Raw genomic sequence first — 18,697 nt, 5'->3', positions numbered from 1 at the left:
CCCAATCGAAATCACAGGTCAGGCAGTGAAATACAGGCTGGACACAGGTGAAGTAGGAGAATCGAAAAGATAATCCATATGCCGTGCTTAATATCGCCAACGGCATTGTGCCATAATATTCTAGCATGCGATTGCGGAACAGTGTCAGCAGCTGCAGGGTGGGAGGTTGCATAGGAGGGACATCCATATTTAAAAATGTAAAAAAGCACAAGAGCGTCCGCTGGTAATGCAAGTAAAAATGCCAATCCACGAACCAGAGTGGAGAAAATAGAATGAAAGGAAGCAGGGATGAGTCCAAAGATTTTCTCAAATGAAGTCACGAGACCACTGGTAACAACTTTAAAAAAGTGCGCCAGGGACTTTGCGGAGGATGCGTTAAAGATAGTCGGAACCATCTTGCTGAATTTGAAAGGCAAATCTGAATTGAAAAGTGTGTGCACCTCTGTACGGGTGTTCGCTATGTGAAGCACGAAAGTTTCACGGGCCGAACTCAAGGCCACCTCTCTCTGAGACAAAAGAGCTCTTATTCTTGCCATGCCGTTGAAATCTGTCCCAAGGTTGGTATTTGTGGCCAGATTGAAAACTCCCTATGTTCATGTGTGGGAGGAAATAGAACATTTCTGCAGCAAATAACCCGTTCACTTACTGTTACGATAAAAGCAATACTTTTAATTAACTCAGAACAATCTTCATTATTGAGCATCAAATAACTACCATTTTCCAACAACTTGAACGTGGGGATGATAGCAGGAACTGGCGTGCCTTGCAACACGCAAGCCATATTTGGTCGGTGTTTGTTGCATGAACCGTGTAACTGTATGTGCCTACACATTAGTGAATGATCTGGCGTCTCAGTGCATTCCTCTCCATTCAGATAAACTTCTTGATCATCTTTGAAACATCTGTATGTGTATGGAAGCGACCAGACCTCATGAAGAAAAGCACTACCTAAAGGTTCATAACGACCTATTGGTATATATTTCATACAATTTGAAAACTTATATAAAGCAAAAGGCAGCGTTATTAAACCGTGGATAAGGCACGTTGCCAAAAAACCCGCAATCCTCTGCTGATGATGTCACTGAGCATGTCATGAATGATGTAATATGTGACATCATCAGCAGTGGATTACGGGTAATAGTATCTCTAGTTTACTCCCCTATAGCTGTCTTTCTTTTAACATAAGTGTCTGTTTCCTTCCCTTATACTTACTGTTTTTGGTTCGCTTCCGGTTCGCGTACTGGGGAGCGAACTGGGAAGCGAACTAAGAGAAATAGAGGTTGGCACAGTTCCAAATATTGTACCAATTTTTTAAGAACGGGGAGGTAGTTCTGAAAAGAACTTTTTTTTTTATTTTTCAGAACTTTTTTTACTTTTTTTGAATTTTTCTGAACAGTTTTATATTTTTTTGGGTTTTTCTTGGAGGGGGCAATGAAAACGATTCATTGTAAAGGGCTCAACAGGAGCAACAAAACAAAAAAAAGAAGTATTTATTATTTTGGGCGTTTCGTACAAACTTGCATATGATAGTCAATAGCTCTGTTGATCAGAGTGATGCTTTTTTCTCCGTAGGAAATGAATCCATCGCAAAATACCCAGATGTGTTTTACATCACCAAATCTCATTTGTATATTTGGCACCATCTCCCTGCCCTCTGGTCCCGTTACTTCCGGTACAACAGATCTTCTGGCCATAATAGGGAGATTATCTAGGTCGTTCCGAAACTGTGCAGCACTGTAGTTGTTAGGATGCCACCTAGTCATATGGCGATGCATTGTGTAGTTTCCGAAACTGTATTTTTTGTCGGTCCCTCTGGACAGTCTATCTTGACATATAAGGCAAGTTACGTATCTTGCATTTACTTTTTTCTGACCTTTGGGAATTTAAAAAAATTGCCAAATGAAGTTTTCTTTCCGGTGAGACGTCCTGGGCTGCTCAGGCAAAAACTGCCTCTCTTCGTGCTCGTCCTCCTGTTCCTCTTCTTCCTCTCCTTGTTGAATTATAACTTGAGCAGGTGGTCCACTCTTCCTTGGATGTGGTGGAGGTGGTGGGGAAGCACCAGCTGAAGCTACTAAAGAAGCCATTGCTCAGTGATCACAAAGGGTCTTTCTCTCACAATGATGAAAGTCAGAGTGAGGAAAGAAGGAGGGATTTTCATCATTTGGGAAAAACAAGAGTTCTCAACCAATCAAAAGTGTTCATTTTAGATTATATGACCTAGTCTTACATCATTAGGAAACCAAAAGTGAAATGAACCAATGAAAAGTGTTATTACCAAGTCACATGACTTGCTGTGTTTACGTTAAGCGCTTTGCAGGGCCTCCCGGTTTGCTTCCAGAAACCTGCGCTTTGCGACTCGCTTCGCGTACCAGTTCGCTAACGTTGTACGTCATATGACGTATCACGCGACAACGTGAAACGTCATGCGGACGGGAGGCGTCACGATGTTGTTTTCTAACGCGGCACTTGCGGTAAAGAAACGTTTACCGGCTCGCGGTCTATTTCGCGGCATCAAGGTCAGCTAACGGGAAGCTTCCCGATTCGCGAAGCGGGAACGAAGAAAAAAAATTATTTAAAAAAAAAATTATTCATAAACATATAAAATATATTTTTGGATTTAAAGAAGAATACATTTTACAGCTACAGATATTAGCTGTTAAAAAACCAATGAAATTCACAGAAAAAACCATAGGTTATAGACCATATATAGTTAGGAATTAGCATTTACAAAACCTTGAAAATTCACTGAAAAAACCATAGGTTATAGACCATATATAGTTAGGAATTAGCATTTAGAAAACCTTATTTTACTCACACAAAACCATTGAAATTCCATATATAGTTAGTTGCACTAACTATATATCGCGCACCCGCAATCCACTGCTGATGATGTCACATATTACATCATTCATGACATGGTCAGTGACATCACTGATGACATCACTGATGACATCTCAAATGACATCACTGATGACATCACTGATGACATCTCAAATGACATCACTGATGACATCATGACACACCAATACCAGTTACTACATAAGCACTCACTGATTCCTACGTCTACACACACATTCACTCATTCACCCATACAATCACTCATACATACAGTCACTTATTATTAGAACACTATCATATGCACTCATACACCTAGTCAGTCCTGTGAAGAATCAATCACACTTCGATTTCCTCATCTATAGTTAAACACAGAACACCATACTTTTCACACATATACTAACACATACTTACTCTCTTATACAATCACTGATACAAGTACACATTGATATGCACAGAGTCACACACCTCCCAGCCAGCCACACACACACTCAGTCTTCCATATATCCAGTCATTCTTCAATATGTAAAACGTATTTAAACTTTACAAAAACACACAGACACTAGATGATGTCATCAGTGATGTCATTTGAGATGCCATCAGTGATGTCATCAGTGATGTCACTGACCATGTCATGAATGATGTAATATGTGACATCATCAGCAGTGGATTGCGGGTGCGCGATATATAGTTAGTGCAACTAACTATATATGGAATTTCAATGGTTTTGTGTGAGTAAAATAAGGTTTTCTAAATGCTAATTCCTAACTATATATGGTCTATAACCTATGGTTTTTTCAGTGAATATATATATATATAGATATATATTTGGCATATTTAAACATATTTAAACTTTACAGAAACACAAAATCCTTAACAATAACGTCCCTGAAACATGTGTTGTTTCATTGAATTTCCTAGGTTTTTTAAATGCTAATCCATAACTATAACGTCCTTGAAATCTCTGTTTTTTTCAGTGAACTTCGAAGGTTTTTTAAATGCTAATTTCTAACTATGCCTAAATAGGTAGGACATGTGCAGAAAGAGGAAGAACGATGCAAAAAGAAGCAAGAGAAGTGCAGAAAGAGGCAAGTGAGGTGCAGAAAGAGAAAGAAAGGTGCAGAAAGAAGCAAGAAAAATGCAGAAAGGGGCGGCAGAAGTCCAGAAAGAAGAATAAATGTGCAGAAATAAGCAATAACAGTGCAGAAAGAACCAACAGAGGTGCAGAAAGAAGCAAAAGAAGTACAGAAAGAAGCAACAGAGGTGCAGAAAGAGGCAAGAGGGGTGCAGAAAAATGCAAGCGGGTGCAGAAAGAAGCAATAGAGGTACTGAAGGAGGCAAGAGGGGCACAGAAATTTGCAAGAGAGGTGCAGAAAGAAGCAAGAGCAGTGCAGAAAGAAAAATAGAGGTACAGAAGGAGGCAAGAGGGGTACAGAAAGAGGCAAAAGAAGTGCAGAAACAAGGAAAAGAGGTACAGCAAGAGGGGTGCAGAAAGCAGCGAGAGGTGCAGAAAGTGGCAAGGAGCAGGGCACAAAGAGGGAAGAAGGGTGCACAAAGGGCAAGAGGGATACAGAAAGAAGCAAGAGAGGTTTCGAAAAAAGCAAGGGAAGTACAGAAAGAAACAACCGAGGAGCAGAAAGAGGCAAGAGGGGTGCAGAAAGAGGCAAGAAAATTGCAGAAAGACGCAAAAGAGGAGAAGAAAGCACAGGGGTGCAGACAGAAGCAAGAACAGTGCAGAAAGAAGCAACAGAGGTGCAGAAAGAGACAAGAGGGCTACAGAAAGAAGGAAGAGAAGTGCAGAAAAAAGCAAAAGAGGTAAGAGGGGTTCCAAAAGAGGCATGAGAAGAGCAGAAAGAGGGAAGAGAGGTGCACAGAGGTACCAGTGGTGCAGAAATTTGCAAGAGAGGTACAGAAAGAAGGAAGAAAAGTACAGAAAGAAGCAATAGAGGTGCATAAAGAGACAAGAGGGGTGCATAAAGAAGCAACAGAAGTGCATAAAAAAGCAACTGATGTGCATAAAGAGGCAAGAGGGATGTAGACAGAGGCAAGAGAGGTACAGAAAAAGGGAAGAGGGGAACAGAAAGAGGCAAGAGGAGTACAGAAATTCATAAGGCAGGTGCAGAAAGAGACAAGAGCAGTACAGAAACGACCGAGAGAGGTACAGAAAGAGGCAAGAGGGGTGCAGAAAGAGGCAAGAGAAGTACAGAAAAAAACAAGAGAATTGCAGAAAGAGAGTACAGGGGTGCAGAAAGAAGGAGGAAGGTTTCAGAAAGAGGCAAGAGGGGTAGAGAAAGAAGCAAGAGAGGTGCAGAAATAGGGACGAAGGGTGCAGAAAGAGGCAAGATGGTACAGAAAGAGAAAAGAGCAGTGCAGAAAGAGGCAACAGAGGTATAGAAGGAGGCAAGAGAAGTACATAAAGAGGCAAGAGAAGTGCAGAAATAAGCAACAGAGATGCAGAAAGAGGCCGGATAACTTTAGAAAGAAGCAAGAGAGTTGCAGAAAGAGGGAACAGGGGTGCAGAAAGAAGCAAGAGATGGGCAGAAAGAGGGAAGATAGGTGTAGAGAGAGGGAGGAAGGTTGCAGAAAGAGGTAAGAGGGGTGCAGAAAGAAGCAAGAGTATTGCAGAAAGAGGGAAGAAGGGTACAGAGAGAGGCAATAGCGGTGCAGAAAGAGGCAAGAGAAGTGCAGAAATAAGCAACAGAGGTGCAGGAGGAGGCAAGAGAAGCACAGAAAGAAGCAAAAGAGTTGCAGAATCAGGCAAAAGATGACCAGAAAGAAGCAAGAGAAGTTCAGAAAGAACCAACAGAGGTGCAGAAAGAGGAAGAGGTGTACAGAAACAGGCAAATGAGGTGCAGAAAGAGGGAATGGGAGTCCAGACAGAGTCAAGAGAGGTGCAGAAAAGTACAAGAAAGTAGCAGACAGACACAAGAGCAGTGCTGAAAGAACCAACAGAGATGCACAAAGAGGCAAGAGAAGTGCAGAAATACGCAAATGAGGTGCATAAAGAGGCAAGAGGGTGCAGAAAGCAGCAAGAGAGTTGCAGAAACAGGCAAGAGAGGTCCAGAAAGAAGCAAGAGAGGTGCAGAAGGAGGCAAAAGAACTGCAGGAAAGAAGCAAGAGAGGTGCAGAAGGAAGCAAGAGAACTGCAGGAAGAGGCAAAAGAGTTGCAGAAACAGGCAAGAGAGGTACAGGAAAAGGGAACAGGGTGCATAAAGAGGCGAGAGAGGTGCAGAAAGGGGAAAGAAGGGTGCAGAAAGAGGCAACAGGGGTGCAGAAAGAAGCAACAGAGGTGCAGAAACATACAAGAGGGGTGCAGAAAGAGGCAAGAGAAGTGCAGAAAGAAGCAAGAGAGGTGCAGAAGGAGGCAAGAGAGTTGCAGAGAGGTACATAAAAGCGGAACAGGGGTGCAGAAAGAGGCAAGGGGTGCAGAAAGGGGGAAGACTAGCGCAGAAAGAGGCAAAATGGGTGTAGAAAGAAGCAACAAAGGTGTAGAAAGAGGCAAGAGGGGTGCAGAAAGAGGCAAGAATAGGGCAGAAATTACCTAGAGAGTTGCAGAAACAGGCAAAAGAGCAAGAGCAGTGCAGAACGAACCAACAGAGGAGCAGAAGGAGGCAAGAAGGGTGTAGATTGAGGCAAGAGTAGTGCAGAAATTACCTAGAGAGGTGCAGAAAAAAGCAATAACAGTACAGAAAGAAACAACAAACAACAGAGGTGCAGAAGGAGGCAAGAGGGGTACAGAAATAGGCAAAATAAGTGCAGAAACAAACAAAAGAGGTGCGGACAGAGGCGAGAAAGGTACAGAAAGTGGGAACAGGGGTACAGAACGAGGCAAGAGGGATACGTAATTTTGCATGAGAGGAGCAGAAACAAGCAAGAGCAGTGCAGAAAGAAGCAAGAAAAGTGCAGAAAGAAGCAAGAGAGGTGCACAAAGAGGCAAGAGGGGTACAAAAAGAGGCAGGAGGGGTACAGAAAAAAGGAAGAGAACTGCAGAAAGAAACAACTGAGGTGCTGAAAGAGGCACAAAGGGTACAGAAAGAGGCAAGAGAAGTGCAGAAAGAAGCAACAGATGTACATAAAGAGGCAAGAGTGATGCAAAAAGAGTGAAGAGAGGTGTAGACAGAGGAAAGAGAGTTGCAGAAAGAGAGAATAAGGATGAAGAAAGAAGCATGTGAGGTGGAGAAAGAGGCAAGAGAGGTGCCAAAAGAGGTAAGAGAGGTATAGAAACAACAGGTAAGAGAAGTGTAGAAAGAGGCAAGAGAGTTGTAGAAAAAGGCAAAAGAGGTGCAGAAAGAAGGAACAGGTGGATAGACAGAGGCAAGAGAGGTACAGAAAGAAAAAAGAGTGGTGCAGAAAGAGGCAAGAGGGGTGTAGAAAGAAGCAACAGAGATGCAGAAAGCAGTAAGAGAGGTGCAGAAAGAAGCAAAAGAGGTGCAGAAAGAGGCAAGAGGGGTACAGATAGAGACAAGAGAAGTACATAAAGAACTAACAGAGGTACAGGAAGAGGCAAGAGAAGTGTAGAAAGAGGCAAGAGAGGTGCAGACACAGGCAGGCAGGAAAGCTGCAGAAAGAGGGAACAGGGGTGCAGAAAGATGCAAGAGAGGTACAGGAAGATGCAAGTGAGGTGCAGAAAGCAAGAGTGCTTTGCACACCGTCAGTGCCAATTTAATACCCACATTTAGCAATGAGTAACAGGTGACCATTCTAGGTTTGCAGAGGGCCTTCCACCATGCTGTAACACGTGTTGCTGCATTTGTGGTAACGTTTGAACAGTTTGAGCTAGAAAGAAGTTTTTTTGTTCAAATCTGCATTATTTTGTATATTGAAGTTTTCGACATCATACAGTTTATGGACATATCAAATAATATAGTCTTAATCAATAAGATATCAAAAAGAACAAAAAGGTACAGTTGGTGATCATTTGATACATTAAGTGCAATAGAAAGGTCCCACCCTGTCGGCGCATTGTGAACATTCTGGGTGATGTAATAACACAGTAGTACAAAATACCAGTCAAGATCACACAGTGTCAGTATGTGTCTGGTGTAGCAAATATTTTTTTAACAGAGTCCAAATATCAGTAGGTCTGGATGTTACCGGCAATAGCTCGCATACAGTTCCAACTGCTCACGGCAGTATACCAGATCTTTATTCCATTCATCAATTTTCAGAGCAAGCTTACTTTCCCAAGTGAACATAACCCATCTCTTAGCGAGCAGAAGGGCCACTCTAACAAACCTCCCCATGGTGGATTTCAAGTGAGGGACATAACCAAGGAGACATTCCAGAGGTGTGCACTGCAAAACCTGGCCCGTCATAGTGTGGATACATGTAACAACAGTCTCCCAATATTTAAACACAGGGTCACACTGCCATGCAAGGTGGATGAAATCAGCATTGGATTGACCACAGCGCTTACATTTATCTGAGTCTCTGAAGCCCATTTTGTGTAATTTAACATGGGTATGATACATTTGGTGAATGAATTTAAAATTAATAATATGCAGATTACCATTTGGCGTGAGATGACCCGTCAACATGCAAATCTCTTCCCACTCTTTCGGAGTGATCGGGGGTTCACTATCTCATTCCACCATCCTAGACTGTTATCTGGCCCTCTTACCGTTTCATCCTGCACCACCTTGTACAATTTGGTAATCAGTTTCTTCTTGGTTGGGGCTACTAATAATATTTGGAGTGATTGAAGTGTAGTGGGATCAACAGGGAAGTCGGGGTAGTGATCCCTGATTGCACGCTTCCAACGGTAGCAGGAATACTAGAAGAGTAAGGTGGGGTTTGGAATGTAATCCAGGTCATTTTCTGTAATATAGCTACCCCCCTGGATAAAGGTTGCTCATACATGTGATGCCAGCCTTTTTCAAAGCTTTTACGGGCCCCATTTCCTGAGTTACAGATAAGGCCATGTGACCAGCCAGAGGGAGAGCAGGAGCATAGACAGGGAGTTTATGCGTGGGTTTGCCAATCGCCTGCCAGGCTTCAATAGTGGTGTCGATTGTGTTAATCTCAGACCTTGGTGTCTGACTATGAATATATGTGAGGACACTTTCAAGTGGTACGGAGTGGGAATCGCCATCCTCTACCGCAATGTGTGGAATATAATTGTGTGTCCTGAACCAGTAATAGGCGTATTGGGCCTGAGCAGATAAATAATAAACATAGAAATCGGGAGCAGCGAACCCCCCTTTATCATAAGCAAGCGTTAAGGTAATCCAGCTAATTCTGGGCTGCTTGTTCCCCCACACTAATCTCAAAAGCTGGCTCTGCACTGTTTTGAAAAAATGTTTGGTAAGTTTGATGTTACAAAACAAATACAAAAACCGTGGAAGTATGACCATTTTAACTAGCGCGTACGGTCAGCTAGGGACAATGGAAGATGGGACCACTTGTCCACTTGTTGCACCAAAGTGTTGCAGGCTGGGCCATAATTCCCCTTAATCACAGTGCCGAGGTTGCGATGCACCCAGACCCCAAGGTACTTAACTGGGTCTGCGGTCCACATCAATGGGTATTCTAACTGAGGCGGGGATGTGACCAGCATTAAAGGGATGATAACCGATTTCTCCCAGTTTATCTGGAGCCCGGAGAATAGGCAAAACCTAATATATTCTCGGATAATTGGAGACAGATGGAGTTGGGGATTGTGGATAAACAGGACCATGTCATCCACGTACATGGAAATCCCAACCGGTCGGTGATTAAAATTGAGAGCAGCTTCTCTGTGGCATTGATGAATTTTGAAAGCTAATGGTTCTAAAACAAGGGCAAAAAGAAGGGGGGACAGAGGACATCCCTGTCTGGTACTGCATTCTATATTGAAAGGTTCTGAGGATAATTCACCCATGCATACCCTCACCGAAGCGTCAGTATATAAGACCTGAATCCACTGCGTCAAGATAATAGGGAATCACATTCTGTGTAATATGCGCAGCATGTACTTCCATTCTATGGAGTAAAGTGCTTTGGCCACATCTAGTAGGACCGCTGCAGCAGATAACTCAGGATTAAGAACATGGAACATAGCGAAAATGGTGCGCAGATTATGGGAGGTGAATCGCTCTGGAATAAACCTAGACTGGTCTGGGAGTACAAGAAGAGGCATCAGAGGTTGGACTTTTGTAGCCAGGATCTTCGCTAGTATTTTCACATCTAAATTTATCAGCAATAGGGGGCGATATGATTCACAGGTTGTGGGTGATTTATCTTTTTTGAGAAGGGTGATAATCAGGGCCTGTCTTAAGGAGGGAGGAAGGATCCCGGACTCATGGGCCTATGCATACATTTCATAAAGGTGGGGCACCAAGAGATCTGCATAGGCTTTGTAAAACTCTGCCGGTAAGCCTTCAAGCCCTGTGGCTTTATTATTAGGAAGGGAAAGGATGGCCTCCCTGACGTCAGTTTCATTTATAGGCTGGCTCAGATATTCCCTGTGGGCATCCGATAACCATGCGCAGGCCGTGTCTGATAGATATTCGTCCGGTGCCTCATCTTCCATCCCGCCCCTCGTGGTATACATGGACGAGTAGAATAGCTTGAATTGGTCAACTATTGCGTGTGGGGTAAAGTGTGTAATCCCGTGCGGGTCAACTATGTGATCAATTGAGTGGTGATCGGCCCTGAAGCGCAGCTTGGAGGCCATATTGCTCCCGGGACTTCCCCCCTCCCCATTAGCCCGGGCCACATGACTCCTTGTTATGTATCTGGCCTCCGTATCGGCCAGTGTATTGTATTCTGCCACTAACTCATTAATACGAGCCAACGTGTCCGAGGATGGTGAGTGCAGATACTGTCTCTCTAATTCCCCCAGCGTCTGTTCCGTTTTTGACAATTGATCCCTAATGTCTCTCAGAATTCCTGCCGTGGTACTGATACACACACCTTGTATCGTCGCCTTAAATGCATCCCACAGTGTAGTTTGACTGTCCACTGATCTCACATTTAAGTCAAAATATTGTGCAATAGCTGTCCTTACGGCTTAACTATATAACGGATGAAGCAGTGCCTCCGCTCAAAATCGCCAAGTGAAAGGGCGGTGGGGGTTTGTGGGGATGCAAATGTTGAGAGTAACAGGATTATGATCAGATAACATGCACGGTAGCATTTGAACATGTGTGACTCACCCATTAGCCTCTTCGTTCAGCAGCCAGTAATCAAGCGAGACTAGCTGTTGAAGGCAGGGGTGATATGTGTGCCCTCCAGAGCCTCCGCATTATGCAGGTGCCAAACATCAACCAAACCCATTTCCGCCATGGCATCTCTAACATATTGGGCAACCCTCACCATGCACGCACCAGATGGATTGGATTTGTCCACTTGTGGGTTTAGATGGGTATTAAGGTCTCCTCCCCATATAATAGCTGAGTCAGGCCATGACCGTAAAACATTGAGCATTTGTACAAAGGGTGTTGGGTTATCCACTAATGGACCATACATGTTAACAACCGTCATTAAAGACATTCTCAGCCTTCCCTGTACCATGGCCCAACGGCCCTCCGCATCTGTGCAGGTATGTTTGGGCAGAAATGAAACTCCCTTTTGAATCAGAATGAGCACCCCCCTGGAATAATTAGAGTATGAGGACGCCAATCGGAAAGACGCCCATCTATGTGCCACCCTGGCTTCTGTTTGTTTACTCAGGTGCGACTCTTGTAAGAGAGCGATGTGCACAGCGTGTCTGTCTAGATATGTTAACACTTGGCAGACTTTCTTGGGGGTGTTAAGCCCACGCATAATCCACGTTATGCACTTATACGTTTCACCCATTATCAATTCCAAACATATTCAAGACATCTTAAATATCGGATTACATGCAATCCGCGCCAGCAGTGATAGGGACCATATTTGCATCGAGCAGTTTGATCACAGTACTTACAACTGTAAAGAACAACAGACCCGACCCCTCCCTCACCCACTTTAGCAACACCAATTTGCCAAAGACAAAGCCCATGAAGGTGAACAATCCCAACAAGAACAAAGTGTTACAACATATTACGTGGGGTATACCCATTGGGGGATGAAGCGGCAAAGTCCGCTCCCAGATGAAGGCGGGAGGGGGCCACTCATTAATGTGCTAGTCTCCTACCCACGAGCCACCCGGCAAAGCCCAGCAGCAGGAACATGATGAATGACATTGTGTGCAGTGTCTCCAGCGCCGGGACGCTCACGGGCAGCCGTGCGCTTTACAAGTCCAACACAGTGTGCAATGTTTACAATACTGAACTTTTGAAGTGCAATAGACAATTTATAATAAAGAAAAAAAACACAAACCAGTCCTGTGGGCAATGGGGGGCACATCCCGCCTGCGTGCATTGAATACACATGTAAGCTTAAATCCAGTATGAAACTTGATACCGGGATGTCTTTCCACAAGCCTGCAAAGCAGGAATATAACATTCTACCAGTGCCCTCATGGGCGTAGCAAATCGAGCATACAATACAGCACTGCAAACCAAAATGATTTACTTATTGAGAAACATCGGCATCGGGACAAGGCAATCAGATCATAGGAACTTTCTCTAATCAGTCATCAACATCCGATGTGTGGGATGTAGAGCTTCGCTGGCGACGCAGAGATTTGGCACATTTCATAGCCTGCTTCGGATTCGTGAAGATCTTAGCAATATTATCTGCATCTATGTGCAGCCGCGCCGGACAGAGCATAGCATATTGAACGTGTTCCTTTATGAACAGCTTCTTGACCCCCTGTATCTCCTTTCGTGCAGCCTGCACTGTAGCCGTGAAGTCGGGAAAAAATGATAAAACATTGCCCTGATAGTTGATCATACCTTTTTGGCGAATAATGCGCAGTACAGTGTCCCTGTCCCTGAAATTCAACAATCGGGAGATGATTGGTCTGGGAAGGCACCAGGCGGGGTTGCGCCACCAGTGACCTGTGTGCCCACTCTATGGCAAACATGGCGGAAAGATTTTCAGCTCCACAAATATCCCAAAAGACAGTCTCTACGCAGTCTATCAGGCGCCCAACATTTGTTGATTCCGGCAAGCCCAAAATGCGCACACTATTGCGCCTGGAGCACTCTTCAATGTCCTCATTCTTCACCTGAATGTCAGCCAATAGTTTTGTAATGTCTGTGGTTTTGGCGGTAACTTGCTGGAGGCCATCCTTGGCGTCCGAGTTGCGCTGCTCAGCCTTTCCGATCCTTGCCACATGCTTGTCTAGTTTTGCAGAAAAGTGGTCCATCCAGCCGTTGAGAGCCTCAATCTTCCCATCAATGGCCTGCAGACTGGCCTGAATCGCAGGCAATGACTCCTCCAGCGCTGTGGGGGCCGGAGCTGTTGAGTCCAACTCCGAGTCCGAGGCCGCAGTCTGCAAAGATTTACCCCCCTTGCGTAGCTCAAAAGTCAGCCTGGGCTTGCCCATTACGTTAGCAGGGGAGATAGCCCCGGCGAGATTAAATAAGTCCCAACTTGTGTTGGGTTACTGTAGTGTAGTTCCTATATTCCCAATAAGCTCTGTGCATTGGAATAATATATCCTATAGATTAAACGTAGGACTGAGGTCAACTAGGTCTCTATCAAATATACTAAACTTAATTGTGTGTGTGCCAGCTAACTCAGAGGTCACTAGAAACTTTCTTGAATACACAAGAAAGGATTAGTTTCTGACAACCACATAAACATGACAACTTTGTTTCCCAAGAATAAGAATATATCTCTCAGAGTCGTGGAAACAATAGATAAGTATTTCACTCAGTCAATCGTGCATGCTTCGTTTCTACAGAGTTGCAGAGAAATAGTGAGATGGGCATTTTCAATAAAAGGGTTTATTGAACAGTCTTCTTTCTCATGCAAGAGAGGTGAACTGCTACAATCGTTATGCAGACTGCAAAGTATAATGTGTACAGCGTAAACAGTAATATGAAATAATACTGTAAGAGCATTGTATGGTTTCTAAAGCATATAAAAATACATACATAAATAACATTGACTGAAAAACTCAACTGGTGCTTCTAAAATACGCCTACCCCAATGTATCTAACCTAAGTCTAGTACGAGGGAAGAAGTATGTATTGTGTAGCATAGGTTTCGTTTTTGCGAAGAATCTACCAAAGGTTTCTCTAGGTTCTAATCAGCTTCATACTTTGTTAGAATGAATGAGGTCTGGTATGTCTGTCTCGGGACTCGATTTCCCAACACCCCACAAGGGGAGCTGGAAACACTGGAGCTGGATTCTCGTCAGGAGAAGGGCAGCATCTTGAGCAGTGTGTCAGCTGGAGAGTCGGCTTCCTTCTGCACTTGCTGTAACGAGCTGCGTCGGGCAAGCAGGTCTTCAGACTGCTCCGAACCACTGTATCTTGCTAGAGCAAGTGAAGGTATATTTATACGTTGAAGGTGTATATGAATGCCATAGTTTGACGTAAAGTCAGGCATATGAACATCAGGAAAGAACCCCTAGGGAATAGTTGTTCTTTGTGAAGTAACTGAGTTCTTGGACAAATCAATATTCAAGCAAGGGGAAGTCCCTGACTGCTTAAGCTGGTTTTCCAAGAAGTCATTGTGACATTGGGTACGGGTGGAAGTAGCCATGCCTGTATTTGGATAGCATGGACTATGCCTAAATAAGGGCTTGATTTCCATGCCTATAGAAGGGAAAAGTGAATTGTGCCTATATAAGAGCATGAATCGGGAAAATGTACTCAGAGCTTAAAACGCCACACAACATTACGAGGGGAGATCGCAGGCTGTGGGCAGGTAGAGATGGGGGGAGGCTCCAAAACACAGTCCGAGGGGTAGGTCGTCTCTCACCCCCGTTTTGCCTGCGCTGACGCAGCCCTCAAAGTGAGCACAGTTCTTGAAATCCGGGGGTATTGAGGTGTCAATGCCCATGCTGTTACCAGCTCTCAGCAGCAGGGGAGTGCAATGTGGTGTGCCCCTCACATTGGTGGCACATAGCAATGTGGTGCCACTGCCTGCCGCAAACACACAGCGGCCCGATCTCTCCCGCGTTTCTCCCCAGGCCGCAGGAGTGGTAGACCTCAAAAGTGAATATAAGAGGGGGGAGTGAGATGGCTGAATCAATATTCAGGATGGGCTCTCCTCATTCCAGGAATAATTGAGGATCTAGGCACTCCACGCCAGTAGCATTGTCCCGGTTAGTTTGAAGCCAGCCCTAGGTATTGGCGATAAGCAGGCAAAACGTGGGCCCAGTACTATACCGCCAAAAATCTACAGTAGGTGGTGGGCAATCTCACCGTCCCACTCCGGGCCAGTGTGTGAGTCAATGCCCTGAGTTTATGGCATTTATGGAAGCTCCATGCAGATGCGGGAAGCCTCGCAGCAGTGAAGGCCGGCAGTCAAGACCGCTCTGTGGCCTACCTCGTATCCTGAAGATGGCCCCTCGCGTAGTGCAGAAGGCTCTACGCGCCGCAGGCTCTGCACCCGGCCAGATCTCGCCAGCCGCAGAGTGATCTGTCATCTGATTATAAGTGCCCCATCCAGCGCAGCCTCAACAGTCACCGCAGGACCCGGGAATCACCCGGGCTCCACCGAAGGCAGTATGTGCAGGCCCGGCAGCCACAGGAGTCCGCTAGGCCTCAGCCCGCAGCCACCATCATGGTCACAGGTGAAGCGCAAGGCTAGCCCCACGCGGTCTCCGAGGGCACCTCTGCCGGCAACAAACACCTCGCTAGCACTCTCTCTATGCCAGCATGCACGTCTGTGCGAAGAGCAATGGCGGATGGCTAATCAGGAGTAGGATATTGAAAGGATTATTGCGGCGGTCGGCAGAGCAACACTAGTGTGTAGCCATCTTGCCAAACGCCAGGCCACGCCCCCTCAAATTTGTAGATTATGCAGCAGGTGATGGATTATGTGGCAAATGCAGAAAATGTATAATCGTGCTAAAGTCGGTGCAGCCAAACAGTCGCATAATGTCAGTGGCACAGCTCATACCTCTGACTTGGTCCAGAAGTGCTCCTCAGTTGTTCCTTCTTTTTTTTTGTCTCATTGAGTTCATAGTTTAGCTTCTATGGAAATGAGGAAGATTAAACCTGAGGTTACCACTCCACAACACAGAATACCATACCACATAATTACTCTCCATAACACATAATCCCACTCTACCTAATTCCTATACACTAATTACCACATACCTTCTATCCACATCAAAGTCAAAGTCTATCCACATAATTTCACTGCACAACATACCACGTAATTCAACTACACACAATGTCCATCCACTCCAAAACACATAAGTAAAAAACTTTTACAGTTACAATGCCAATAGCTCTAACTCTTACAAATGCAAGACCTATTACCTTGCAAATGCTTTTTCAACCAGTAGTCGCGTTTGCAGAGGGATGCAGAAAGGGTGCTGGACCTTTAACTAGTGCTCAGGAATTCTGCTGCGTAGGGCTTACAGGTGGTACCAGGAGGGCTTCTTGACTCCCAAAGTCCATCAGGAGTAAAGTAGACTTCATCCCCTAATCTGTAGTGTGCCAGGAGATGCGTTTGCAGAATAGTGGAGAAAGGGGTGTCGTGACCTCCGAAGACCTCTTATCAATCCCGCTGTGTGGGACCTACAGGAGGTAACAGGATGTGTAGTCTGCCCCTAGGAACATCTTTGGGGGGCAACTACCCCTCCTATTACCTCCATTAAGTCCCACACAGCAGGATTGCTAAATTTTCATAGCAGGTCACACCCTCTTTGCCCACCACTCTGCAAACATGTCTCCTGGTACACTCTTGGATGGGGATTGAAGTCCCCTTCGCTTGTGGGGGTCCTTAGGAGCCACCTAGCCTACCTGATACCTCCAGTAAGCCCCATACAGGGGGATTGCTGAGAGGTGGACTGAGGCCACGCCCCCTTTCTCCACCACTGTGCAAACTCACCTCCCTGCTCTCCCTGCTCTGGTTTGGGGGATGAGGTCCCCTTGCTTCTTGAGGGTCCTTTGGGGCAAACTAGCCCTCCTGTTACCTCCAGTAGGTCCCACCCAACTGGATAGCAGAGTGGCATCAGTGGCCATACCCCATTTTTACACCACTCTGCAAAAGTTCCTCCTGGCATGCTCTGGGTTGGGGGATTAAGTCCCCTTGCCTCCTGACGGTCCCTGGGGGCCACCTAGCCCACCAGGTACCTCCGGTAAGCTTCACACATCTGGATTGCTGAGAGTAGTCTAAGGCCACATACCCTTTTTACGCCACTCTGCAAACGCACCTCCTGGTGCACTGCTGCTCGGGCGATGAAGTCCACTTTACTCCTGAGGTCCTCAGCACACAGGAGGCCCTCTTTGCCCCACCAGCAATGCACCAAGAGGCGCGTTTGCAGAGTGGTGTAAAAAGGGGAGTGGCCTGGGACACCCTCTCAGCAATCCCACTGTGTGGGGCTTACTATAGGTACTGGTGGGCTTAAGGGGACTTAATCTCCAACCCAGAATGCGACAGGAGGGGCATTTACAGAATGGTGCAGGGAGAGAGCTAGACCTCTGGCGAGATGCCGGCTTTTTTTGTAGAATGGGGCTGTGTGGCCCCCCTTCTCTTGAGGTCAATTTCGGCCCGGGGACCCCATCTCCTGGGGCATGCCTCGTTTTTTATTTTTTTATTTGTATTATTTATATTGGAGGGGTGCTGTGTAGCCCCCCTTCTCTGGGCCACTTTTAGCCCCAGGGACCCCATCCCCTGGGGTCTGGCCAGTCTTTATTAATATATATTTTTGGGAGGGTTCCACGTGGCCCCCCTCCTGAGGGCACTTCTGGCCATGGGGACCCCATCACCCAGGGTTGGCCTTATGTTAGGGACTGCGGGGGAGCCCCAACGCCCCCATGGTCCCAGCCAACTCCCTGCCTCCTGCAGAAGCAAGCATTGCTTTTGGACAAGGGAAGCTGCTGGCATGCAGCTTCTCTTGTCCAAAAGCAATCTGTTTTGCTTCATGGAAGCGAGAGCAGGAAACCATGAAGCAAAGCAATCAGAGAGGGGAATAGATGGGCGTTAGGAAGGTTGGTGTCATGTGAGACTAGCGACCTATCAGGCAACAGTTGACATTGGTTAAATAGAGGCAGCCGGGAAGAGTGATCATTACATGCCACAAAAGACAACACTTGAATCCCGGTAGAACGCTGTAGAATTAGAGGTAAGGCTATGATGGGCAGCCAGAAGGGTGGGTTGCTAGGAGAAATATTACACAAAAGGACTCGCCATGCTGAGGTGTGCCGTTTTTCCTAATCACATCAAGTTCTTTGCCCCGTATTAGGCTGCACGTCAAAGAAGAGGATTGAAAGCCTTGACGGTCGGCCCCCATTACAACAGGATTAAAGTAATCCAAATAAGGAGGGTGTGACTTTAGAACACATTTCTAAATATATGGAAATGGGGTAGGTAATAGCGTTCCATGTATCTTTTGCAGACCCGAGGGGAGCGCAGTGTTTTAATAAGATACACGTTGGATCTACGGACCATAAAAATCAAATTTTTAAAAACAAACGATAGGCACGATTTGAATCCATCAACGATTAAGGTGAGGTAGTTGACTCAAGGCTGAATTACGGGGAGTTCCTGTTAAACTTAGAAACAGGGATGCATTGAACTAAATTAAATCAAAGATATCGGCTTTCCCTGATAAGCATTCTCCTATTTTCTAATGTAGGAACTGCCACGTATATAAAAAGAAGAGTAACTAAAAGTGAAGAATAAGCAAACGCATAAAACCCAACATTTGAGGTACTTACTACATATGGGTTTTGAAAATGGACATAAATGTAAGACGATATAAGGGGCTAGATGATTAGTCACCATATTATAGCGCATACAATAGCGCATAATTCAGCTTGAATGCCCGGAGAGTAAAAAATCGATTTGAATGTCCCCTAATAGAGGGGAAACTGTCTAGAAT

This window comes from Lissotriton helveticus, chromosome 3_1, assembly GCF_964261635.1.
Source record: "Lissotriton helveticus chromosome 3_1, aLisHel1.1, whole genome shotgun sequence".
NCBI lineage: Eukaryota > Metazoa > Chordata > Amphibia > Caudata > Salamandridae > Lissotriton > Lissotriton helveticus.
The sequence above is the reverse complement of the archived record's forward strand: the minus strand, read 5'-3'. Positions refer to the sequence as shown.